Below are 10,304 nucleotides of genomic sequence, written 5' to 3'. Positions count from 1 at the left end.
TTTCAGCTTTCTGCATACATGGAGATTTCATTTTCACATGATTTCTTCCCCTGGAAAACTTTCTTGCAGCTTCTGGTACATTTTTCTCCTCTGTGTCATGTCTATAACTTGAGAGCCAGTGATGGAGAAGTGGTGCACAATTCCCTAATGTACTCACCGTGTTCACTTCATCAAAGTGCTTCCAAGTGAACCGACAGCGAGAAAGAAGGCTCACAGACACACTCAAGATTTTACTATATAAGGAATAACATCTTGCGGAGTGTTGAACTTCTTTCCTCTTATTGTTTCTCTCTTTATGCCACACTTTTCATCACATACAGGCAAGCTAAGAATGAACTGGAATTCAGGAGAAAGTAGGCACCAAATGGGCATCAAATAGCACTCGAACAGGACCTAGAAAAAGATTTAAGCCAAAGATCCAAAAGAGGCTGTTCATCATTGTCCAGTTCACAGGGGATTTGGCACAAGACACTAGGCAGGGAAACAAGTTTGTGTTATAATCCAATGTCTCACATAATTTTTTGCATCTGTCTAATTAAGGATGTGAGGATTGGTGATGTCTGTCTTTCCTTGTAAATTCAAAACTAAGAAACCATACAAAGATGGGTGTTTGCTCAGAAACTCTCCTACTGGTCTGGCAACCAATGTTGATCTTTCTCCTCCCTGTTCTTGATTTCCTTGTTTGTCTTTATGCTTCCTCTGCCCATTCAAAATTAATCTCCTTTCTCACTGCTGTGTTCTGAGTAACTGTAAAGTTTGTGACAATGCTCCTGATTGTTTGCAACCTCAGTTTACATGTATTGCCCTGCTTTTTCACGTTCCTGAAAACAGTTTCCCACTTCCTCTCTACAATCTATTCTTGCATCTGACATTTCATACCATTTCTCTTCTGACATTATCACCACTTCTGTTACCTTTTCTTCTTGTGAACTCTCTTTTCTACAAATCTGTTCAAGCTCCCAAGTTCCTCTCTTTCTGCACTCTGTATATTTCCCAAATCAAATAGTAATCCATTGTCTCTGTTTAGTCGCTTCCCTTTCTGTGTTTCAATTTCTTTTGAAATTTAACTAGCAACTCAATTTTTCTCATTAGTAACGACATCTTTAATTGCTCTTGGACTCTTAGTAATTATTACAAAAGGCTGTGGAAATTTAAAATGAAGCTGCAAAGGACTCAAATTTCAAATTGAATAGTTTCACAATTGAAATTGTTACTATTCTGATAGGGTATGACTGCATAATAAAGCCTTCTTATAAAAAAATACATATTCATAAGTATATATATAAATTTATCTCCCCAAAAAATGTCTGTTTCCTCCAATTTCACACCTGTCATCATGTATACTTAACCACAGTCTCCCCATAATTTTGTTTGCTGCACCCCTTGATCACACAGCACTCATTGATTCATAGGGAATGGTTGCCACATATACATCGACACTAACCTGAAGTTCAGACAACCAGAGATGGGCAAGATTACCTTGTGTGATATTTTTGAGTTCTGTGTTCCATTATGCTCCAGTATTACTGCCAGTGATATTAATAGTTCTTCCCAACTGCACTCACATAGAAGCAAAAGCAGTAGGCTGACCTCTGCTGAAACCTACAGCAATTCTCTTAATTAAGCCTTGTAACAAATACATCAATCTTCATTACCAAAGGTACATCTAGTTTACATTTTATTTTTCTGTTCTGTGTGTTAAATCATGTTCAGCACAGAACATTTTTTGATAAATTTTATTTGAGTTCCTCTTTTTCCTGTCTTTCTTTTTTTCCTTTTTTTTTTCTTATTTTGTGTTCCTTTTTCTTTTTTGTGGGGAGAGGGATTGGAGGGGGTTGCAGGAGATGAGTGAATCTAGGAGGTAGGGTTTACTAAGGTGAAGTAGTAAGGGGCAGCCAGGTTTCTCAGGAATGCAGTGATCACCATTTGTCCAGAGATCCAGAGTTTGGTTAATATTTGACCCTGTGGCCATTGGGGCTGAGCCCTTTGGAGTCACCATGTCTTCAGACTCAGTCACCCTAGATGTCTTGAAGATGTGGAACTTCAGGCAGCCAGAGAACTTGAACTTGGTCTGGCCTAGAGACTCAATCACGTGAGCTTCAACATAGACTTTGATGCAGACGAGCGTGATAACTGGCCACCATGACCTAGAGCTTTCAAAGGATACCCCTTCCCTTTGGGGCAGCATGAGAGAGGGTCTGAGTGTGTGCCACAAAGCACTTGACTCCACCGTCCCTTCGAGCAGCTTATCCAACAAAAAGGCTGCGAACATAAGCAAGGATGCACTTGCTTTTAGCCAGCACACAGCAGCCCAGTGGGGAAAGACCAACTGGCTTAATTGGCTATAGATCCCTGGGTATTATTACTTTATTATCTCCTCTCTCTATATATATATTACTTTATTATCTCCTCTCTCTATCTATCTTTCTCTCTCTCTCTCTCTCTCTCTCTCTCTCTCTCTCTCTCTCTCTCTCTCTCTCTCTCTCTCTCTCTCTCTCTCTCTCTCTCTGCCAAACGCTTACCTTGACTAGCTCGTCATTCTCTACCTCTTCTTTAGGTAGAGAGTAACTTAACAGATACCTCTGCAGCTGCCTCGAATTTCATCCTTATTCCATTTTCCTAATTCCACTCTTCACGTTACGTCTTCCACTTCAGCATTGTCAGTCACCTCACCAAAAGAACCCTGATGAATCTCATCTCCAGTTCAGGATACATTCTCTAGCTATTGGTAATACAATGTAGATTTCCCAAACACATGTTAAAATTCAACTTCCGGGTATTAAAAAAATCCAGAATATAATATACATATATGTGTATAAAACCTGTAGCAATTTATGTATAGTCGTAAGGACTGCATAATAATGCAAATCACTGTATCACTGTCATCCTGTTGATCATCAATTTGCTCGAGCAGGCACCAATAACGTCTCCATTTGTCCTAGCCCTGAGATTTTAGCAGCCTCTCTCTACTCGTTCTGCCCAGCAGTGCCGCATTGGAGGCTCTTTCAGGGAAAGGGGAGTGAGACCCATCATTGTTACTGTGTTGAGCATATCAAATATGCCATGGAGAGCTTGCCAGGCTCTGCCGTGCGGGCAAGATGCTCTTGGTACCTTGCCAGGTTCTCCAAGAGGGAGAACTAGGCTATAAGAGGTGTATATACACAACAAAATATTATTCAGCAATAAAGAATAATGAAATCATGCAATCTGATGCAACATGGAAGAAACTGAAAGATATCATGCTAAATGACGTAATCCAGAGGAGGATAAGCACAGGATAGTATCACTTATAAGTGGTATTTAGAGTAACTGGATAAGGAAATGCAACGGTTTAAAGGGGGGTACCAATGGGGGTTGGAAGCCATTCTCACCACATCCGCACCAGCATAGACTGTTCCTATTATTTTTGATAGGTGCTATTTTCACTGGTGTGAGATTATAATTCACTGTAGTCTTGATTTGAATTTCCCTAATGATAAGTGTTGTTGAGCACTTTTTCATGTACCTATTGGCTATTCTCTGTATTCCTCTGAGAAGTATCTATTTGATTCTTCTCTCCATTTTTGAATTGGGTTTTTAAATTTTTTGGTTGACTTTGTAAGTATTTTATATATCCTGGATAATAACACTTTATCTAATGTATTAACTGCAAATTTATTTTCTCCCTTTCAATTGACTGTCATTTAGTTTTATCCCAGTGTTTCATTTGCCATGCAAATTCTCTTCAATTTAATATAGTACCATTATTTATTTTTGATTCTGTTGGCTTTGCCAGCGGCATTATTTTGTTGAAGACACTGTTGAGGTCTAGGTATTGGAGCATTCTGCCTTTATTTTCCTCAGTGTATTTTATGGGTTCTCATCTGATCTCAAGTTCTTTGACACTGAATTAGCTTTCTTGTAAGGTGTGAGATACAGATTCAGCTTTAATTTTTACATGTGATCATCCAGTTTTGCCAGCACCATTTGTTGAAGAGGGTATCCTTATTCCATTTAATGTTCTTCGTTCCTTTATCAAAAATTAATCATCCATATATGTGGGTTTTGTCCTTGAATATTCAATTCTGATTCGTTGATCAGAGAGCCTATTTTCATTCCAGTACCATGCAGTTTTGATAACTACAGCTTTATAATACTGTTAACTACAGCTTTATAACCACTGTAACACTGTCATCCCATTGTTTGTCGATTTACTCGAGCAGGCGCCACTAATGTCTCTATTACACTCTGCCCTGAGATTTTAGCAGCCTCTCCTTATTTGTCTTTCCCAACCATTGGAGGCTCTTTCAGGGTCAGGGGAATGAGACCTACCCTCACTGTTTTTAGCATAACAATACGGGATTATAGCTTTATAATACAGTTCCAAATAAGGCAATGAGATAACTTCCAGTTTTGGATGCTTGAAGATCTTTTTCTTCTAATTTGGTCCCAGAAAAGGTCAAGTAGTACTTAGCATCTTCCATTTTCTTGTCACCTTTATAAACCACAGAATGGTAAGTATCAGTGAGAGCAGTGACCGTAGATTGATTTTTCTGCATAGCTTTCTTAGGTTCTTCCGTTTGAGTCAGGAGTCTGGACCCGATAGAGCCATAGCTGCTGAGATGGGACATTGAGATGGAACATTTCCTTTCAAATGCCGCTTTGGGTGATATTGATACTGGTTTAAAGGGGGATGTCAAGAGGGGTTGGAAGGAGGTGGTAGGAAATGAACACTGGCGATGTGACAGGGTTGGAATGTTGTATAACCAAAGCTCAATCATGAACTATTTTGGAACTTTATATCTCATGGTTATTTAAAATAAAATAAAAGGGGGATGCCTAGATCATCCTTGGTCCCAACATATAGGGAGAAGGAAAGACAATGGATAGAGAGTGAGGGAGAAGAAACAGATGAGTAGCAACAGGGGGCAAGAGGCAAGGTATTGGCCGTGTTAAAGAATGATAGCGCTAAATATTCAAAAAACAGTATCAGCAACACTGAAATCATGAGACCCAAACTTAAATAACCAAACTTTAAAAGGTGGCTGTTGAGATAGCAGGCAGGGGAGTGGTGGGGAGGGGCAGTGGTTGGGGGCCAATGTAGGAGAGGGAACCTGGGAACACTAGTGGAGGGAAAATGAAAGTGATGGCAGGATCAGTGGTGGAATATTGTATGTTTAAAATCCACCTATGAATAACTTTGTAAATCACATGCTTTCTTAAAATAAATTTGGGGGTGGGAAAAGAGAAAAAAATGTAAATCATGGGGCTGGAGTGATAGCACAGCGGGTAGGGTGTTTGCCTTGCACGCAGCTGACCCGGGTTCGAATCCCAGCATCCCATATGGTCCCTTGAGCACTGCCAGGGGTAATTCCTGAGTGCATGAGCCAGGAATGACTCCTGTGCATTGCCAGGTGTGACCCAAAAAGAAAAAAAAAAGTAAATCAGAAGATAAAAAGGTATCTCCTGAAAAAACACTTCTTTTTACCTCATTTACACAGCTACCCATGACGTATTCAATATGCCAGAAACAGTAACAACAAGTCTCACAATGGAGACATTACTGGTGCCCACTCAAGTAAATCAATAAACAACAGGACGACAGTGCTACAGTGCTACACAGTGGAAAACTGTTAAATTTGTTTTCCAAGCTCAGGTTACACAACTACAAAGACATGGTTTGTAGACAGGAAATATTCAAAAGACAGTATGCCACAAAACAAAACAATATCAGGGTTAGTTGTTCATAGCATTGCACTTCTAAGTAAGGTATTTTTTTTGGTACTCAATAGTATCTACAGTTTACTGTAAATGAAATTATCCAAAGAAGGAGCTTAGTATCCTGTCCTCAGTAATAAGTCTGAAAAGAATAGCTCTGGAAAACTGTTAGAGGGCTTGAACAAGGGGATGACAGGGGCTTTTGCAAATGTGCCTCTCAGAAATATTGACTATTGTATTCAAATTGCTAAAGAAATAGGAGTCCAGAAAAGAATGTGAAGAACTTAAGTGGCAAGAACTAATTTTTTCAAATGGAAAAGGTAATATTAAGGGGTTAAGGATCATGTTTCTATATTCTCAACAGGAATAAATGTGGGAAAAACAAAATTGACCTTGTTTTAAAACTTTTTTAAAACCAAGAAAAAAATCATGCAATAAAATTATCATTGGCAATGCAACAGGAAACTAAAAAATCATATTGGCCAAAATAATAATGTAGGTAACTCCAACAGAAAGCATGCTTGCATTCTGACTGCCAATATGTATTTTACACGTCAATTGGAGTAAGTTGGTGAGACTATTACTGTTCTTTTAAATTTCTAAGTTTTCCTTTATAGCACATGTGTTATATGGAATCTTTAAAACAATACAATACTGTGACTTTTATGTGGTGGGAAATATCCATTGTAATTAGCTAGAGCTAGTAGCAAATGGAAATTGCCTTCTCAGTTGATCCCAAATAAAATTTAGGATCCTAAATAAATTTAGTAGTCATCACATTGGGCTGGAGCAATAGCACAGTGGGTAGGGCATTTGCACGACGCCAACCCAGGTTGGCCCTCCGCCCCTCTCGGAGAGCCCAGCAAGCTACAGAGAGTATCTTGCCCGCAGGGCAGAGCCTGGCAAGCTCCCCATGGTGTATTCGATATGCCAAAAACCGTTGGAGACCTTACTGGTGCCCATTCGAGCAAACCAATGAGCAACTGGATGACAGTGACAGTTATACAGTGACAGTCATCACATTATTGGGATCAGGGAGATAGCCCAGCACATGTTTTGCAGACAGGAGTCCTGGTTCTATCTCAGTAGCATATGGTCCACTGAGCACTGTTGGGAGAAATCCCTACACACAGAACTAGGAGTAATCCCTAAGCCCAAGGAGTGTGGTCTAAAACAACAAGTAAACAATCATCATCACAAAACTCTTATCAATAGGAACCAAAAAGAGAGAAACTGAAAAACAGTATAGGGATCACGTTTTTTGTTTTTGGTTTTGGTTTTTTATCAGTATCACTAGTCTTTCCCCTCATTTCTGTGGTCCTTTTAATAAGGAATTCCTCTTCAGCTCCACTGTCTACTGAGAATTCACTTTATGCTCAACTGATTCCTGGCTTTTTTAACAAAGAGTTAGGATAACAAATCTAGACACAAGTTAAAGTGACAAGAGTAATATTTTTTTTTTTTACACAGAGAAGCAATATCAGTGTTATTCTTTCTTAGAAATAATTCAGGTCACGGTTGAAATAGAAAAATAGTTTTAAAAACTAATATATTTAATGTGTTTTTTTTTTCAAAATCAGAAGCATTAGAGAGAGTTGGGTGAGCAAGATAAGAGTTTCTAAAAGAAAAATTCTTGTTTTGACAATTAAGAGGTGTCAATAATTAAAGAGGATGGGGATAAACAGGAAAAAAATTATAGTTTATAAACTAAATGTTCTTTTCTATTTTTATTTTTTAATTGCAATTTTGGTAGCAAGTTTACATAAGATCAAAGTTAGGGTTTGTTAGGGTTTTGATAGTTTGAAATACATATTCCTTTTTTTTTCACTTTGTTGTCTTTTTTTTTTTTGACTACTCCTGCCTGTGCTCAGGGATCACTCCTGGAAGGTTTAAGGGATCTTATATGTTACCAAGGATAAGGAACCCAGGTGACACGTGTGCAAGGCAAGCATTCTGAACTGCACTATCTCTCTAACCCCTGAACTTAATACTCTTATAGACATAGGAAGTGTTTTTCAATTATTACTGACTTTCAGTGAAGATTTTTAAGAATTTCACTCTACACAGCCACGTGAGACTCTTAAGTGTACTTATATGCAAATATATATAAACATATACACATTACAATATATGATGAGCAATACATCCCCTAATCTGTATTCTATATAGATCAGAGGGCAGAAATGGGGGGGGGGAGAATGGCATTTGAAAGGGGATATCTTGGAGAATGGTATACTGGAGAGATTTTTGGGGGGAAATATTAATCCCATCAAAGAAAGATTATAAATAGGGACTGGAGTAATAGCACAGCAGGTAGGGCGTTTGCCTTGCATGTGACAGACCCGGGTTCAATTGCCAGCATCCCATATGGTCCCCTGAGCACCGCCAGGGGTAATTCCTGAGTGCAGATCCAGAAGTAACCCCTGAGCATCGCTGAGTGTGACCCAAAAAGCAAAAAAAAAAAAAAATTATAAATAGAAAAGTAATATGAACTTGAGGTATGTGAGTGAATTTTAGTATTTTAGTAAGGACTCTAAGTTCCTTAGGAAACAGCATGTACGTGTTAAATCTGAGGCGAGACACTGGGCCAGTCAGGGAATAGAAATCAAAGACCCTCGGAGAAGGCGCTGGGAGCCGCAGAAGGGGATGAAGGCCCCGGAGGGCTCGGTTGCTCCTACACAGCGCAGCAAAGCGGGCCGGCTGCCTCCCGGGAAGGAGGACCCAGAGGGAAGTGCAGGAGCATCAAACACGTTGCAGACACAAAGGCCTCGGGAGAAGCGCCAGGCCAGGAGGTCTCACTGAGTAAGGGAATCTTGAAAGCGATAGCTTACGTGGTGGAAGCAGATTGCGAGCTTTGAACAGAAAGCAGATCCACGCGAGGACTTCTTCCAAGGTTAAGAAGCCAGCGGTGGAGCGAGCCAGACGGCGGAGGGAGGTGAGACGCTGCAGAGATGCACACAAAGCCGCGCAGACGGGACCTGGCGCGGCCAAGTCGCTGCTGCTGCTGCTGCTGCCCTTTATCTCGCTCCCCTCATGCTGGGCTGCACTTCTCAGCGCTCAAAGGTGCCAGTCAGCTTCCCTGACAACGTGTGGTACAAGGACAATAGAGAAAGGTTTCTCTATACTGCACCAGGCAAAGGAGGCAGAAGATCTCAGTTCCTTTTCTCACGGCAATAATAACTATTAAGTTCTGCATGTGTTCTGACTTTTGTGCCTGGCATCAGACAGAGGTCAGAGTTCATTTTGTTGTAGGTAGCTATCCCGTTTTCACAGCACCACTTGTTGAAGAGGCTTTCCTTGTTCCACTTTGCATTTCTTGCTCTTTTGTCAAAGATTAAGTAGCCATATATTTGGGAGGGGTCTGTGACAGGATATTCAACTCTGTTCCATTGGTCTGCGGGTCTGTTTTTATCCCAATACCATGCTGTTTTAATGACTACTGCTTTGTAGTGGAGTTTGAAGTCGGGGAAGGTGACGTCACCCATCTTCTTTTTTCCAAGGATTGCTTTAGCTATTCATGGGGGTTTATTGTTCTATATAAGTTTCAGGAGTGGTTTGTCTATTTCTTTGAAAAATGTCATCGGCCAGGGCTGGAGTGATAGCACAACAGGTAGGGAATTTGCCTTGCATGTGGCCGACCCTGGTTGGATTCCCAGCATCCCATATGGTCCCCTGAGCACAGCCAGGGGTATTTCCTGAGTGCAGAGCCAGGAGTGACACCTGAACATGGCTGGGTGTGACCCAAAAAAAGCAAAAAAAAAAAAAAGAAAAAAGAAAAATGTCATCAGTATCCTGATCGGAACTGAATTAAATTTGTATAGTGCTTTGGCCAGTATTGTCATTTTGATAATGTTAATTCTCCCTATCCATGAGCAGGGGATGTGTCTCCATTTCCTAGTGTCCTCCTTTATTTCTTGAAGTAGTGTTTTGTAATTTTCCTTGTATAGGTCCTTCACCTCTTTGGTTAAGCTGATTCCAAGGTACTTGATTTTCTTAGGTACTATTGTGAACAGGATTGTTTTTTAATGTCTCTTTCTTCTCTTTTATTATTTGTATGTAAGAAAGCCATGGACTTTTGGGTGTTGATTTTATAGCCTGCCACTTTACTATATCGACTTATTGTTTCTAGTAGCTTTTCTGTAGTCTTTAGGGTTTTCCAAGTATAGTATCATATCATCTGCAAATAGTGATAACTTGAGCTCTTCCTTTCCTATCTGTATGCCCTTGATATCTTTTTCTTGTCTAATTGCTATGACCTCAATATCAGACATGAATCTATAAGGTTCCTAGAAGAAAATGTAAGCAGAACTCTCCATGACATTGAAGCTAAAAGCATCTTTAAGGATGAAACAGCACTGACCATGCAAGTGGAAGCAAACATAAACAAATGGGACTACATCAAACTAAGAAGCTTCTGCACTTCAAAAGAAACAGTGACCAAAATACAGAAAGAGCCCACAAAATGGGAAAGAATATTTACCTAACACCCATCTGATATCTGATAAGGGATTAATATCCAGGATATACAAGATACTTGTAGAATTGTATAAGAAAAAAACCTCCAACCCCATCAAAAATTGAGAAGAAGAAACGAACAGAAGTTTCCT

The 10,304-nt window shown here is 39.8% G+C and overlaps 1 pseudogene; it reads right to left on the bottom strand.

Moving 5' to 3' along the window:
• Positions 1–2,218: 2,218 nt before the first annotated feature.
• LOC129402978 (small nucleolar RNA SNORA70) lies at positions 2,219–2,348 on the bottom strand (annotated as a pseudogene).
• Between the last annotated feature and the right edge of the window lie 7,956 nt (positions 2,349–10,304).

This window comes from Sorex araneus, chromosome 2 (assembly GCF_027595985.1).
Source record: "Sorex araneus isolate mSorAra2 chromosome 2, mSorAra2.pri, whole genome shotgun sequence".
Lineage (NCBI taxonomy): Eukaryota > Metazoa > Chordata > Mammalia > Eulipotyphla > Soricidae > Sorex > Sorex araneus.
This window is presented reverse-complemented; position numbering and strand designations above follow the sequence as displayed.